Raw genomic sequence first — 5,629 nt, forward strand, 5'->3', positions numbered from 1 at the left:
AGGACATCACCTCTGACCCAGGCCCGGACGTCACAGTTCTACGCACAGGGCAGCCCCTTGCTTTCGCCGAGAGTCGCTGTTAGACACCCTCTTTTCGTCAGAAGCGTTTGCAAACAGGCTCACCTTCAGGACCCTTGTTATTTGGATAGACAGGGTTGAGGCTTGTCCTGAGGAGCTCCTCTCCCACCCCTTCAGCAGGACTGAGCTGTTCTGTTAGACACAACTTGCCCAGACTGACCTGCACTTGCCCTCCAGCTCTCTGCCTTGGAGAAGCCTCAGGCGCCCCGGGCCTCAGGAAGCCTGAATGTTTGTTAGAAGTTGGCACAGTAGGGAGGTGATGGTTCAGGTAAGGTTTCTGTGCATAACTTTCCTCCGCTTGACTAAGGTCCATGCAGGCCTGTGGTCAGAAACAAGAGTGTCTGGCAACATGTATTTTGCAGATCATTGGCGCATGGCCGTTACTGTGAGGAGAGACTGTGTGTGGAACGAAGCAGCTCAACATAGTGCTAAGGTGGACTCCTCAAAAATGAGACTCTTTCCCAGGAAATCAAAGGCTTTTGTTCACGTCTCAGCCTGACACTTACGAGCCTCTCTCACTTGTTTTTCCTGTTTGTTTTTATTTTTAACAATAAGCAAGCATTTTTAGCCTCTGTTTTCTTGAGAACAGTTCTGGGATGTGCTGTGCATAACGCAGTGAGTTATGACAAGAGGGAACAGAATGGCCAAGTTGAAGGCTGGGGAAGCAAATAAAAATGTTCCCAGGTTAACGTGGATTTTATAAATCTAGCAATTATTGAGCTCCACACCTCCAGAAGGCACGTGCATTTTTGCATATGTATATTACACTTCAATAAAAAAGTTAGAAGAATTATACTTAGATTAAATCTCCTTGTTTCAACCTCTCTGAAAGGGCTGGGAGCCATCCTCCGTGGAATGTCCTTTAGAAATGAGACAGCTGCATCTCCAAACGCCTTCTCCGTGGCAACGGGAAAACATCTTGTTACCAGACCAGACGTGGGTCCCTTCTTGGGAGTTAAATCAAACTGCACCAGCAGTAGTTGTTCCACAAAGGATTTTTATCTGTGGCATGCAGCAAAGAAAAATGGAGGCCGTAGGGAATAATTTCACAAAGCTATGGCCCCGGAGCATGGGGAGGTGGGTATCTTTATTTGGGGTGGGGAATGGATATTCAAAGGGGAAGTTTCTTCATCGCATGTAGAAATGGGCATAAGCTTGCATGTGCATGGTTTGAAATCATGCTTCTACATACATCACATGATCTAAAATGTCTGCTTCGCCCCTCCCAGACAAGGGGAATTTGCTGCGTTAATGAGGGCAGGCCACCTTAGTACGACGTTCTGCCTAACCGTGCAGGTGCCAGTCTGTGGTTGTGATCTGGGCTGGGCTGGTCCGGTTCAAAGCGGCTGGGTCCAGGGCAGTTGTCACTTAGAGCTTCTTCCTGGAACAGCTGAACACCACATAAGCTCAAGGCCCCAAGGTGTTAGATAAAGGGACACCCTCACCTTGCAAAAAGACAAGAGCATTAGGTCAAACACAAAGATCAGAGTTTAGGCAGGACAAGAGAAGCGGGTTAGGGTCCATGTCTGGTGACAATCTGACTTAGTCCTTTGGAGCCCAGACATTTGTGCACAGGTGGAACCTCTGTCCTTCTTTGCTCTTCCACAAATCCTGATGCCTTTTGTACAAGTATTGGAGATACCGGTTCTCTTACCTCATCTGCAGTTCACAGCACAACATTTAGGGTCTAAAGCCTCTCTACTGATTTCTTCTGTGTAGTTAGCTCCCCACCCAGCTGGAGTCAGTCGGTCAGCAGGCCTGCAGTGTTCTCCTTCTGGCCGCAGGGTTAGAGGTCCATTCACTGATTGCTGGGCAGTCCTGCATTTTCAAATACAGCTCCCTCTCTCAAGCCTCCTTTTGGTGAGAACTGTCAGGTTACAAGCTTAGAAAAGGAGGAAGCTGGGAACTCTTGATACTGCCCTTTGCTTTAGAAAACAGGAGTGGATTTATAAACAGGATTGGCTTTGATCACTTTTTAGAGAAGATGTATTTGCAAAGGGCAGCCAGAGAGCTGCTGGGGCGGGCTAGAGGGATGAGCTCCATGACAGAGATGCAAATGCCTGGAACTTTCTTTGTCATTGGATGTTTATTTTAGATGAGAGTGAGCAGCTCAGTGGTACTTGTTTCTATGGATAGATGCAGAACCCAGAGCTGAGCTGCAGCACCGCCCTGCTGGGGAAGAGCCTGTCACAGCCCACCTTTGCGACAAAGCACAGGGTCAGGAGCCCTGCGTGCTCATGTCCTCCCGCTCAGGCCCCTTCTTAACTTCAACTTCTCTCTTTTCTGGGGCAATTTTGGAGATTTTCTTTGTTGTTTCAAAATCTTCTTGTTCTGTCTTCTGTATCTTCAGTTCCCCCCGCTGTTTCCACATCCCTGGATGGGGTATTGGAGCCCAAGGAGATGAGGAGGTCCTGTGCTCAGACACACCGTGGCGCTGGCAGATCGCTCATCCAGGAGATGTCTCTTCATTAAATAAGTATATGGAGGACAACAGAAGCCGGGTTTCTCCTTGTTGAAGGAGGTGGTTATGCACGTGGACAGGGAGGATGCTGGAGGAAGCCCTGCAGCGTCGGGCTGGAGTGGAAGGTGGTGGTGTGAGCCTTGAGAGGGCACGAGAGCCACAGAGCTAGCCAGCAATGAGCACCGGGGCACCCAGATCTTGGCTTCTCCACATCATACCTCACTAGAGAGAACCAGGTTCCTCAGAGAAATGCCCGAATCCAGGGCTGGGGCCTGGAAAATCAGAAGAGGAGACCGGAGCATCTTATAGTGTCAGCAAACAAGAGCCTGCTCAGAGAATGATGGGGACTTGTCAAATGACACAGAAACCAATCTGAATGGCTCTGACTTGCCAAACCTGGGACAATATGATCAAGACAACAGGTAAACATAGTAACAGATTATAGCCTTCCATATACAGTAGGAAGAAATCCATGCAGATATAAGTGAATAAACAAATGTGGAAAAAAGAAAGCTTTCCTTGGAGTAGAATGTCACCGAATAAATGCAAATAGAATGAGGATTTAGAAAACTGTCGATATCAAAGGCGGAAATGTATGGAGGAAACTTCAGGCGGGGGGGAAATCACCCCAAGCCTAAGTGAGTGGCAGGGTGGGAGGGAGACAGAAGTTCTGAGGGAGCAGAAAGAAGTGCATGGAGGAAGGAGAGGAGAGGGCAGCCAGGTGTGGGCAGAGGGCAAGCGGAGGTGGTGGGAGCTGGGAGAGGGAGAGGCAGACGGACGGGGTGCTTGGAGGGGCTGGAGACAGGGAGGCGGAGCAGTGCGGGGTGGGAGACACTGAGCTGTGCTGGTGAGGAGCCCCGGACAGTTCTCGAGGGTGGCAGGGGGATCTGAGTCATGGGTGAGGGGCTGAAGGCACAGACCACAAGGGGCCTGTATGAAATGCTAAAGGCTTGGACTTTAAGGGCAACGGTCAACCGTTAAAAGGTCTTAAAGCTGGCGCCCAAGCTTTTGGGTTTCTGCAGGTTTTAGAGCGTTTCATCGTAAGCGTGTAGACACTGTAGTTTTCACTGAGGAATAATAATACATTTTGAATAAGCTGATCAATAGGCTTTAACAGTTTTTCCTTTAATTTTTATGGAAACATATATGTATGTACGTGTGTATCCATGTGTGTATATGTGTATACGTATGTGTATGTAGGCATCTGCACATATGTATATAGATATGTACACACACAATATGCATCAACTCTACACGTCATGAATGGCCAGCTTGATGAATTTTAACAAATAGAACGCAACCTCACATGTATGCAGCCCCCAGATGAAGAAACACACGTTTCTGGCACCCTGGAAATCCCCCTTATGCAACCTTCCAGAAGCTATTTGCTCCAAAGATAACGGCTGTTCTCACTTCTAAGACCATAAATTATTTTATTCGTCTTTGTAATTTCTATGCATGGAAACATATGTATGTATTCTTTTGTGTTTGAGATTTTCACTCAGCATTATGTTTGTGAGATTCGACCCTATCGTTACACGTTTTTGAAGACTGACTGTTCTTGTGGCTGTTGGATGCTCCACTGGGTGAACGGAGCATAATTTATTCATGCATTCTACTGCCGATAGGCATTCACGTAGTTTCTAGTTTGGGGCTATCATGAATAATGCTACTGTGAACATTCTGGCACATGTCTTTTGATGAACATGTGCATGCATTTCTGTTGGGTATATACCTAGGAGTAGAGTTTCTGGTCATAAGGTGTGCATACGTTTAGTTTTAGTAGATAACGTCAAATAGTTTTACAAAGTGGTTGTAAAAATTTACACTGTAGACTTCAATGTATGAGATTTTTGTTTGCTCTACGTTTTTAACTATTACTTAGTATTTTCAATATTTTAAATTTTAGTTCTCACAAGAACGTTGTCGTATTGAATTTTGCTGACTGGTGAAGTTGAACATATTTTTATATATTTATTGGCTATGTGGATCTCTTCTTTTGTACAGTACCTGCTCAAGTCATTTGCCCCTTTTTTATTAGGTTCTCTATCTTTTTCTTATTGATTTGTAGGGGTTCTTTATATATTCTGGATGTTAGTCCTCTGTTGAATATATTTTGTTATAATTATCTTCTCCCATTCTGTGGGTTGCATTTTTCCTCTCTTGGTGGTGTCTTCCAGTGAACAGAATTCTTAATTTTAATATTATCTACTTTATGACTTTTTTCTTTTATGGTTAGTTCTTCTTTTGCCCTTTTTAAGAAATCTTGCCTACTCCAAGGTCATGAAGATATTCTTTATGATTTCCTCTAAAAAGCTTTATTGTTACAACCATTTGCATTTAGATATGCAATCCATCTGGTATTGATTTTTTTCCTATTCTGTGATAGGGTCAATATATTTTGTTCATCTAGGTATAAAATTGTACCAGCATTGCTCATTGAAAACATCATCTTTTCCCCCACTGCACTGCAGTGTCACCTTTTTCATAAGTCAGAGGAATGTATGTGTGCATGTGTGTGTGTGTATGTGTGTAGTTTGATCTATTACCTTTGATTTTGTTGTACAAACTTCAAAGAACACGTATCTCCAGCTATTGAGGAGTTTTTTGGGCCAATGCTTATGGAGGAAAAACTATATTAATGACCCCCAAACTCAATATATATTTCAGCAAAATGAGGTGCAGGAAAGTCTCAAGTGGCATTCCCAGAGTAATTGGTAGTCTGTAGGACTCACTCGTGCACACTGTCAAAAGCGTGCTGGATGTCAGCAGAGGATAGTGCATCTCAGATGTTCCTGGTGCTAACAAAGACCTTTCACTGCGTCAAAACATACTGTTAACGCTCATCTAAGTGATTACAGCGCAGTATTTTCCAGTATTTTCCTTCCTGATGTGTGGGGGTTTTGCTGCGTTTCAGTTACCTTTCAGGAGTTGGTAGGAGGTTTTCTGTTTGTGTGAATTTCATTTAATACAGTAGGAATTCGATTCCTGGTTTTCGTGCAGGCGTCTGAATTTCAGGAAGGGCTTCCTGATCTGAGGCAGGAGATGCTTGCATTTGCGCACTCAGCTCTTCGTACTATGTACACTTAA

This window comes from Equus przewalskii, chromosome 4 (genome assembly GCF_037783145.1).
Source record: "Equus przewalskii isolate Varuska chromosome 4, EquPr2, whole genome shotgun sequence".
NCBI lineage: Eukaryota > Metazoa > Chordata > Mammalia > Perissodactyla > Equidae > Equus > Equus przewalskii.